Source organism: Siphateles boraxobius, unplaced genomic scaffold (genome assembly GCF_051911475.1).
Source record: "Siphateles boraxobius isolate OS27281-9 unplaced genomic scaffold, OSU_SipBor_1 48, whole genome shotgun sequence".
NCBI lineage: Eukaryota > Metazoa > Chordata > Actinopteri > Cypriniformes > Leuciscidae > Siphateles > Siphateles boraxobius.
In genome coordinates this window covers 13,804,598-13,816,696 of record NW_027509119.1, presented here as the reverse complement: position 1 = coordinate 13,816,696, position 12,099 = coordinate 13,804,598, and positions in this window count along the sequence as shown.

The window sequence follows — 12,099 nt, the reverse complement described above, 5'->3', positions numbered from 1 at the left end:
ACTTCTCTAAACTCGACCTGAGCGGTGCATACAACCTGATCCGTATCAGAGAAGGTGACGAGTGGAAAACTGCTTTTTCAACATCCACTGGGCACTACGAATATTTGGTTATGCCATTCGGCTTGGCAAACAGTCCTTCTGTGTTCCAGTCGTTCATCAATGATGTCTTCCGCGACATGCTCGACAGATGGGTAATAGTGTACATAGATGATATCCTGATCTACTCCAATTCTCTCGAAGAACACGTCCAACACGTACGGTCAGTACTCCAACGCCTAATCCCATATCAACTGTATGCCAAAACAGAGAAATTCAAATTCCACCAGACAGCCACAACCTTCCTGGGATACATCATCAGCCGAGGAGTAGCAATGGATGAGAACAATGTAAAATCAGTACTCAACTGGCCTCAACCACGCTCAGTGAAGGATCTACAGAGATTTCTTGGGTTCGCCAACTTCTATAGAAGATTCATAAGAGACTTCAGCACGGTTGCTGCTCCACGAACTGCCATAACCAAATGTTCCACTTCGCGCCTTCCCTGGTCACCTGACGCTCAGCAAGCATTCAAGGATTTCAAGACACGCTTCACCTCTGTGCCCATTCCCCATCATCCTGACCTAGATCTTCCCTTTATCGTGGAGGTGGATGCCTCCAACACAGGCATAGGGGCTATACTCTCTCAATGCCATGAGTCCCCAGAAAAAAAGTTTTCAATGCGCCTTCTCTAGAAAACTATCCACTGCAGAGAGAAATTATGATGTCGGCAATTGCAAACTCTTGGCCATGAAAGCCGCCCTAGAAGAATGGCGTCACTGGTTAGAGGGGGCACAGCAACAATTTTCAGTAATCGCGGACCACAAGAACCTAGAATATCTACGTTCAGCAAAACGACTAAATCCTCGTCAAGCGAGATGGGCCATGTTTTTCACTCGCATGTTTTTCACTCGCAATTTCATTGTCACCTACAGACCTGGTTCCAAGAATACCAAAGCTGATGCGCTGTCACGACAACTTGATGACCCAGTTCATCATGAATCTGATGAGAACATCATTCCCGAAACACTGCTCGTTGCTCCAGTTCAGTGGGACATCATGACGGAGATTAACCAATACAACACCCAAAATCCTCCACCATCAAACTGCCCGCACAATCTCACCTTTGTGCCCGAACAACTGAGGGAAAGACTCCTTTAGCAGGTCCACTCAACTCCCAGCTCAGGGCATCCTAGAATCACAGCAACTCACCATCTCCTCACTAACCGGTTTTGGTGGCCCACAATTTCTACAGACACCACAACCTTTGTAAAGAACTGTACTATATGTAACACATCCAAAACCCCGCGACAATTACCCGCCAGTGTACTTCAACCCCTGCCGATTCCTCAGTGTACCTGGTCCCCCAACTCCCAGGGCAACACCACCATCCTGACAGTTATTGACCGTTTCTCCAAAGCATGTCGTCTCATTCCCCTGCCTAAACTCCCCACTGCTTTCGAAACAGCAGAGGTATTATGTAACTATGTCTTCCACTTTTATGGACTACCTGAAGACATTGTGTCAGACAGAGGTCCACAATTTACCTCCAGAGTATGGTCGGCTTTCTTTAAACAGCTCAACGTGAACATTGGCCTCACCTCTGGTTACCATCCGCAGTCCAACGGTCAAACGGAACGATTAAATCAAGAACTCACACGTTTTTGTAGTACCCTCACCGCCTGATGAGGGGAGATATAATTAATAATGCACAGGACACAGAGCTGCTGCTGCTTCAGTCATGGAAGTCCGTGTATTGTTTTTTTTCAGCCATTCAAAATGGTTCAAACACAATTTCACACGTCAATAAATGACAAAACATCACTTCAAGAGAAGTCACAATATATAACAGAATTACATATATACATTATTTCCTTGATTACTAGTTCCACAAATTAAACATATACTATAAAATGATATCCAATCATAACATATAATATACATTTTTCACGTGAATAAACCCCGTGTGTTCATGTGTTTGCAAAAATAACTCTTTCTGTTACATTTTTAATGCAAACAACACATTCATCCTCGACTTCAGTCATTTGGCACTTGTAAACATTGCATTATTGAACCAAAATACTCATTCACAATTATTATCGCACCATCTCTCTGAGACCGCATGGTCTCCATCACTAGCATGGAATGCGTATTAGCACACGCGACACACAGACATCACTTGAAGCGAACTTTTACATTTCAGTAATAACAGTAACTTATTAAACACTTTAACCAATGTAGTTAACATTTCTCTAAACTCTGACATGTCAAGAACATACTCTAATTGCATCAATGTGTTCCATACCTGATGAGGGGAGATATAATTAATAATGCACAGGACACAGAGCTGCTGCTGCTTCAGTCATGGAAGTCCGTGTATTGTTTTAGCAGCGCGCGCGCCGCCGCGCCCCCTCCCCCAGCAGGCGAACACTCCAAAAGGGAAAAGCAATCAAATAATGGAGCGATCGAGCAAGGAAACATCAATCGTCAAAGAAATAAACTCTTTAAGAAAGAAGAAACTTTAAGAAACACATTCTAAGAAATAAACTCTTGTTTTGTCAAGTCTTACATCACATACATATTTATCTATTATTTATATATTTTTGTAACCACCACATTTTCACAGGTCCTACTGCCAACACAGCCAATCTGATTGGAGTAAATACTTATGTGGGCAGAATATTCGCTGCAGAAACCCTGACTGGGATGACTACCTTCAAGTGCATTTTAGGCTACCAACCACCCTTGTTTCCCTGCTCCGGTGAACCATTCAATCTACCATCTGTCACTAAATGGCTTCAGTGCAGCGAAGTGATCTGGAACCGAGCACACACTCATCTACAACATGCAGTGCACAGACAAGAACAACAAGACAATCGTCACCGCCGTCCAGGTCCAGAGTACACCCCAGGGCAGTGGGTTTGGCTATCCACAAGGGACCTCCGTCTTAGACGTCCATGCAGCAAACTCAGTCCTAGGAATGTAGGTCCTTTTAAAATTCTTAGACAAATTACTCCAGTTTCATTTGTTACAGGAGAGGCTCTCTCTCCGTTTCCTCCGGATCACCAGAGGGAGCTCTCACCAGAATATTGACTGTTACTATTCGGACTACAATCCCCATAGGCCCTCATACCTGGGACTAATTACACACACACCTGCAGTTCATCACACAGACACAATTTTAACACTCCACACACATGAACTCTTGATTTGCTGTGGTGAACATTTCTGAGCGTTTCTATTGTGGACTATTATTCTGTGTTTGATCTCAGACTGTTTCTCGTTGTTTGATTCTTTGCCGCCTGCCCCTACCTTTTCCTGTCTATTGGATTTTGATTGTCAGCTACCTGCGCAGACCTCTTGCCTGTCCTTTTGTAATGTGTATGTTTGCTGCGTGCCTCGACCTAGCCTGTACCTTTTTTCGGCTCTGAGATAATAAAGCTGCAGATGGATTCTCAATCCGATGACTCCTCATTACACTGTCACACACACACACACACACACACACACACACACACACACACACACACACACACACACACACACACACACACACACACACACACACACAGGCTACATACATCCATACAAGTATGCATATATACTTACACAAATAAGCAATTGTAGGATGCCTTGTGTGATGTATGTAAAATCAATACATGTAGTTGACATTATTTAATTTTTTTACCTTTTTTATATTTCTGTTTTTCAGGTGCGAAAACATGCATTTAAGTGTGCTGTCCAGTTCCACTGCACATTTCCGGAATCTTAAAACACAAAGGCAGGCAAAGACTGGTTCACTGCTTTCCTCAAAAGGAACCAATCTCTTTCGATCAGAAAACCACAGGCCACCTGTATGAAAGTGAAAAGTGAAAGTGAAAGAAGAAAGTGACCCATACTTGGAATTTGACCTCTGCATTTAACCCATCCAAGTAAGTGGAGACACATTAGGAGCAGAGTAGTGAGTAGTGAACACACACACACTGCAAAAGTGGATACACACACCCGGAGCAGCGGGCAGCCTTGAGTGGCGCACGGGGAGCGATTGGGGGCTAGGTGCCTTGCTCAAGGACACCTCAGTCATATTCCTGCCGGTACTGGAATCGAACCAGCAACCTTTGGGTCACCATACGCACAATTTCAACCCAAATGATATATGGAGCATGGATGAAACTGGTGTGACCACAGTGCAGGCCCCAGAGAAGATAATAGCCACAAAAGGAGTCTTCCAGATTGAAGCAATGACCTATGGAGAAAGGGGTAAGCTTGTGATAGTTGCAGTGGTCATTAATGCCCTGGGGAATATTTTGTTTTTGCAAACGATTTTACTCTCACTTCATCCATGGAGGGCCGTCTGCATCAGCTGGAGCAGCAAATGGGTCTGGTTGGATGCAAGCAGAGGAATTTTTGCAGTTCTTTCGCTACTTTGCCAACCACACGAATCTCTCGCTGAAATCCAAGGTAGCCTACTTCTCTTGCTAGACAATCACGTGTCCCACCTGTCTGTCCCAGACATGGATTTTCCGCAGGGTACGTGGCATCGCTCTACTTACTTTCCCACCACACTGCATCATCAGCATCATAAGGGCAGAACAGTTTTTTCGCACTTTCAAAGGGAGGGTCAACACGCACCTACAACACTGGATGAAAGCTCACCCTTGCAAGAACGCCACAATATACAACCTCCCTGGGATTGTCGCAAAAGTGTTGCCACAGGCAGCAACGCCTGAGAACATCATGTCGGGTTTCAGGTATCTATCTATTAAATAAAAGAGAATAAAATCCTTAATTTCCTTAAGGAGGAATAAATTATCTGTCTATCTATCTAGGTGCACTGGCATCTGGCCCTACAGCCCTGATGTATTTGGAGAAAATGACTTTGCTCCTGCATATGCAACCGACAGACCAAGCCAACTACCTTGACATCCTCTGCAGATTCTGCAGACTCCAACAGGACTCCGGCTCCTCCACACTTCACCAGGACTCCGCCACACTCCACCAGGGCTCCTCCACACATAAATAGGGCTCCTCTACCAGGGCTCCGGCTCCTCCACACTCCACCAGGGCTCCTCCACTCTCCACCAGGGCCACGCCACACTTTACCAGGGCTCCGGCTCCTCCACACTCCACCAGGGCTCTTCCAATCTCCACCAGGGCTCCACCACACTCCAACAGGGCTCTGCCACACTCCACCAAGGCTCCTCCACACTCCAACAGGGCTCCTCCACACTCCACCAGGGCTCCTCCACACTCCAACAGGGCTCCTGCACACTCCAACAGGGCTCCGGCTCCTCCACACTCCACCAGCGCTCATCCACACTCCAACAGGGCTCCTCCACACTCCAACAGGGCTCCTCTGTGCCTGAATTCAATCCTGCTTTAGTCCGGCCCTTCCACGAAAAAAAGTTGCCAAGCCCAGAAAGAGGGTAACAAGTGCCATCCTCACAGACACTCCAGTCGTTGCAGAGGAAGAGGTAAGAAAGAACAAAAAGACAGCCCCCAGCCTTGGTGTGAAAAAGCAAGTAACTCAATCGACTGTCTTGTGTGTGGGGAGGAATTTACATCCTCTGCACCTGGAGAGAAATGGTTTAAATGTGTCTTTTGTGATGGGTGGGCACAAGAGTTATGTACTGAGGGATATTAACACTATGTCAAGTGTGTGATGAAGAGTAAGTTGTATTAAAATGATAGTTCACCCAAAAATGAAAATTAGCCCATGATTTACTCACCCTGAAGCCATCCTAGGTGTATATGACATTCTTCTTTCAGATGAATACAATCTGAGTTATATTAAAAAATGTCCTGGCTCTTCCAAGCTTTATAATGGGAGTGAATGAGTATATTACTTTTTGGAAGTCCATCAAAGCTCATCCATCCGTGATGGTGAAATATACCCATTCACTCCCATTATAAAACTTGGAATTATTTCCATTATTTGTCTGAACAGAGCCATACCACCAAATTTTAATTATCAACTTGAATTGCAATTTATTCAATACAATTGCTAATCATTTCTATTGTCATGTGTGTTCTTGACTTAAATGGACCTGACAGAAATTGAGCGTCAATTCTGGCAGGCCAAGTAGTCAAGATGCTGCTAACGCAATTGGCCAACAACACGGTCTCATCAGCGATCTGCTCAGATGAGCTGCATCAGCGCATCAGCTGTTCATCTCCCCTCACTGCTAAAGGCTACGCTCAAATCAGGGCACCCTATTTAAGCAGATTCAATTCGCTCCTAACTGCTTGCTGCTCACTCTCTGCAACCCACCACCTCCCCAGCTCCTCCTTGTCGTGTATAACATGGCATTTGCTATTCTGTCATCGTTGCTGCTCTGTTCATATGGGGGAATAGTTCTGCTCTTCCAGTGCTAAACTGTGAGCGTCCCCTAATGCTGCTGCTGTCCTCTGACTCTCTGCTATTTCATGGTGCTCATGAAAGGTCAGAGGACTCCCTGAACATAGCCATACCGCCAAAGTTTAATTATCAACTTGAATTGCAATTTATTCAATACAATTTCTAATCATTTCTATTGTCATTTGTGTTCTTGACTTAAATCGACCTGACAGAAATATATTTATCTACTACTGTAATAAGAAAAATAAATTTTATTGAACCATTTTGCTATTGTTGCAAATAAATCCATTTGTCTACACTCAAGAGTATTGTTTTAATAGATCAATAAATTGACATATTGTGCTATGTGAAATAAAAAATGTAGAGTTCTCTTACGAGAGGTTCTCTCATACTGCGTAATATCTTATGCTAGGGGAAAACTTTTTTCCAGGAGATATTGAAGCCAAAAAATTATCCTTAATCTTGAATTAATGTAAAACGCGTTGCAGCAGCATGCAGACATAGGCAAGACGGCTCGCGTGCCTATTGGCTGCCCTGCGGCAACTGCAGCAGCCTATCGAGAGAGGCCCCATGTGTCGTCAGATCCAATGGGGGCTCTTCGCGCCCACTACATCACGTCCCGCCGAAACGGGCGTGGCCTGGACCTATAAATATAGCTCGATGGATGATATAATCTGATTTTCATCTCTTCAGCGAAGCTCACGCATCGTTGGATCCAGAGTGAGAAGCCGCGTCGTCTGAGATAAGCCTTCTGCGGGACGAGCCTTGCATCTGAAGCCGCTGGCCTTCATCTCGCTGCCTTCAGTCGCCGTACCTGCTACGCTTTCCGGCGTCTGTATCCTTTTTCAAACTCTGCTGAGTGTGTGTTCACCGGTGCAACTCACACTCTATCTCTACTAAAAGAGCAAGCATCTTTTTAAAGATGCCTCAATCCTGTGGCTCGTGCCGAGCCGCACTCAGCGACGGGGACCGCCATGTCATCTGCGTTTCCTGCCTGGGTGAGGATCATGCAGCTCTCGCGCTCGCTGACGGCGGCTGCCATCATTGCGAGCTATTGCCCATGGCGACTCTGAGGACTCGCCTGGCATTCTTCTCTGAGCCTGCACCTCTGCCCGCTGTAGTGCCGCGCCGCAAAAAGCGCCGTACTCAGCGGGTCCCCGAGCCTTCTCCAGCCCGCGAAAGCTCGCCGGTTCGCCCTCCAGCTACCCTCGAGTCGCTCATCGACGGACAACGGCCGCCACTCCCGTCATTGACATCGATGAAGCAGCTGTATCTGTGGAGGAGGCCAGCTGCTCTATCCTGGCATCGGACAGTGAGGATTGGGTGAGCTCTGTGGACCTCCCCCCCTCTGCCCGCACATCATCAGGAAAACGGGCTGGCATCGAGTCAGAACTGATGCGTCTGCTCTCACAGGCCGTGGCGAGCCTCGGCCTCGAGTGGAAGGCGCCCGTGCAATACAGGCTGGATGGATGTTTCCTGCAAAAGGACCGCGCTCCACCGCCATCCAGGCCTGCGCCTTTTCTTCCTGAGCTTCACGAAGAAGTCGCAAAGTCCTGGAGTGCCCCCTTCTCCGCCAGAGTGCACACCTCTGTCTCTTCAGCATTCTCTGTGGTGGACGGTGCTAAAGACAGAGGGTACCTCTCTCTTCCTCCAGTGGAAGCAGCTGTAGCAGCACATCTTTGCCCGCCCTCTGCTGGACGGCGAGCTAAGACGGTGCTACCTTCTAAAGCTTGCCGTGTCACTTCTGCTATGCACAGTCGCGCTTACACTGCCACTGGGCAAGCTGTATCGGCACTGCACTCCATGGCCGTACTGCAGATCTTCCAAGCCGACCTTCTCCGAAAAATGGATGAGGAAGGACCGGAAGCTATCAGCGTGCCGGATTTAAGGAGCGCTACGGACCTGGATCTTCGCGCCGCAAAATCCGCTGCACAGGCCATGGGGCGGACTATGGCTTCTCTCACCGTTGCTGAGAGGCACCTTTGGCTGACGTTATCGGAGATGCCGGACTCGGAGTGATCTGTGTTCGCTCTGCGAAGCTATCAGCGTGCCGGATTTAAGGAGCGCTACGGACCTGGCTCTTCGCGCCGCAAAATCCGCTGCACGGGCCATGGGGCGGACTATGGCTTCTCTCACCGTTGCTGAGAGGCACCTTTGGCTGACGTTATCGGAGATGCCGGACTCGGAGCGCTCTGTGTTCGCTCTGCGAAGCTATCAGCGTGCCGGATTTAAGGAGCGCTATGGACCTGGCTCTTCGCGCCACAAAATCCGCTGCACAGGCCATGGGGCGGACTATGGCTTCTCTCACCGTTGCTGAGAGGCACCTTTGGCTGACGTTATCGGAGATGCCGGACTCTGTGCGCTCTGTGTCGCTCGACGCGCCTTTCTCCCCAGCTGGCCTCTTCGGATCTGCCGTCAAAGATCTCGCGAACAGATTCCCAAAAGAAGTCAAAGGCTATAAAGCAATTCCTTCCAAAGCGCTCTAGCTCCGCAGCAGGCCGCTAAAAACAGCCGTCTGCTCGAAGCTCTCAGCCACAGCCTCCGCCCGCCGCCGCTCCACAGCGCCGCCAGGCCCGGGACCAAAGACCACGCTCTCGCTCTACTGGCCGCCGCCCCCAGCCAAGGATTGAAATAAAGCCCGAGGCCTCAAAGTCTTCCTAGCCCTTCTAGGAAAACGACGGTGTTTAAGTCTCGCTCCGGCCGGACTCCCACCGAAACTTTTCGCTCGTCCAGTTCCAAAAAATTTGACTGTTTTAGTGTATTTTGCAGTAAACAAGACAGTACCACGACCCGCTTGCCTGCACACAAACGCTGTTTTTACGGCGACCCAGATAAATCACAGAAAGAGTGTAATTTCTGGTATTTCGGCCACGGCCGATGGTGTTATGAGTGTAATAAAAATGCCCACGAATCAGTGTTCATTCCTACATGCAAGCAAAGCCCGCCACAATATAGGGCTCGCACAAATAAAATCGACTCATGCATTAAACGTAGTGAATGTGCCCACAACCCAGTGCTGTGCCCACAACCCAGTGCCCACAAACACTACATAATGCATGTCCCACGGTTTCTGTAAAAATGAAACCAACACAAATTCAGTCAGCTCAGGCAGACGGTGTTTTAAGTGCAGTAATTGTGCCCGCTGTCCCGCGCCCATATTCACTCACAGACATGTTAAACTCCATGGGGTTTCCCCCGTTCACTTTCTCTTCACAAACTGCCATAGAGAAATCGAGCGCGGCCAGGCTACCCGCTGTGATCAGCGCGCCCCCCGGCTCAGATGCTGCAAGCACAGTGTTTACGTTACAGCACACCGGAGCTCTCCGGTCGCCACTATGTTGCGGTCAGAGCCCAGATCTCATTCTTCCCCTAGCTATTCATGCAAATGCTTAGGCAAAGCTCCCCGGGGTATCAGAATGGGTGCTGAACACTATAAAGAGAGGCTATTCGCTGTAGTTCGCTCGACGTCCCCGCCATTACACGGCGCGGGTCGAAACTACAGTAAAAAACAAAGTAGCTCATCTACTTCGAGCCAAGATAGCGAAACTATTGAGCAAAGGGGCCATAGAGCCTTTATCTCAAGCTCAGAGCGAAGGGAGTCTATACAGCAGATATTTTCTGGTACCGAAAAAAGACGGGGGTCTCAGACCCATTCTAGATCTGAGACAGCTGAACAAAGTGCTCGTGAAACGCCAGTTCAGAATGCTCGCGACCAGAAAAATCCTCACGCAGATTTGCGAAGGGGACTGGTTTCTGTCAATAGATCTGAAGGACGCGTATTTCCAAATACAAATAGCGTCACGTCACAGGCGATCCTTGAGATTCGCCTTCGAGGGCCAGGCATATCAATACACAGTCCTGCCGTTCGGCATGTCCTTGGCACCCCGTACATTTACGATGTGCATGGATGCGGCTCTCGCGCCCTTGAAACTTCGGGGCATGCGAGTATTGAACTACTTGGACGATTGGCTGATTCTAGCTCGATCACACTCAGAGCTCATAGAACACAGGACCATATGTGACCTGATCCAGCAAAATGAGTCACAGTGACCCAAATTTCAAAATTGAGATTTTGGTATTAATGGAAAGAGGAGACCATAACATTTCAAATTATATCCTTAATGATATCCTTCAAATGATATTCCATATCTTAAATGGTTGTAAAGATATACACATTTGAATTATGGTCGTCTGCCCTCTTTTTCCAATTGAAAACCTGAGAAAATCGCTTTTAAAGTTTTTTGCCCGTTTTTTTGGTGATATCTTTCAAAATCCATTGCATTTAAAGGGATAAACTATTTATTTTACAGCTTAATTTAACCAAAGACATTAATATATATATAAAAATGGTAATAAACCAGGCTGAAGCTCAAATTATTTTAAAGTTTTTATTTGAATAAATAATTTAAAAGTAGGCTACCTTTTACAAAAATGTACTAAAATCAGAAAGATTGAACAGAGGTGCTACATTTTTGCTTGAGAGAGAGGGTGTATGTCTGTCTGTTTGTGTGTGTGTGTGTGTGTGTGTGTGTGTGTGTGTGTGTGTGTGTGTGTGTGTGTGTGTGTGTGTGTGTGTGTGTGTGTGTGTGTGTGTGCGTGTGTTTCTCTGTGCGTGTGTGTATGTGTGTGTGTGTGTGTGTGTGTCAAGTCAAGTCAAGTCATCCTCATTTATATAGCGCTTTTAACAATGTAGATTGTTTCAAAGCAGCTTTACAGAGATAAACATATAATTTAAGGTAACAGAGATTGGTTTGGTTTTATAGTGGCTGTGTATAGTGTGTGTGTGTGTGTGTGTGTGTGAGAGAGAGAGAGAGAGAGAGAAAGTGAGAGAGGCAGAGAGACAAGGAAACAGAGATCAAATAATGCTAGTCTATGCAATCATATCTTGTAATGGATTCTCCTTGCAGATAAATAGCTACACTGATTCACATTTGCACTCACTCACATCCATACACAGTAAATACACTCACTCAGATTCAAATTTGACATTAAATTCACCTTTCAGCTGTTCTCTTCTAAGCTGGGTAGGTGAGATGGACAACTTACTTTCTCAACTGGTGGTTTAGGGCAAATCTCACAGATATATTTGTACAGATAAAGGCCATTGCACACTGAATGTTCATGTTCCACACGCAATGTTCATTTCCAGCGAATTTAGTAAAACTTTGTAAACTTTAATAGTAATTTAAATACCTTCATTCAGTTATCTGGACTACAAAACTTTGGGAGATTATTTTTGAATGTCTGTTCTTTGAAATTAGCACAAAAAAAAACTATTATTTCATTGTTTTTCCACATAATCGGCCCATATCTTAAAATGGAACGTTGCGATTTCCGACTCATTTCGCCAGATCGGGTCACATATTACTCGAACACCTCGAGAATTTAGGTCTCACAGTCAATTGAGCGAAAAGTTCGCTGTCTCCCAGTCAGAGAATATCTTTTCTGGGCACATATCTGGACTCGCTGTCTATGACAGCGCGCCTGTCGCCGGAGCGCAGACTGAGCATTCAGCGTGTCACGAAATCCTTCCCCTGCGGCACTATAGTCCCGCTCAAAAGGTTTCAGAAAATGCTGGGTCTCATGGCCTCAGTATCTTCATTACTCCAGTTGGGTCTGCTTCGCATGCGCCCACTGCAGTTGTGGCTAAGAGCGCGAGTACTGCCTCGGGCGTGGGCCTCCGGTCTGCTTCGCCTCAAGGTCGA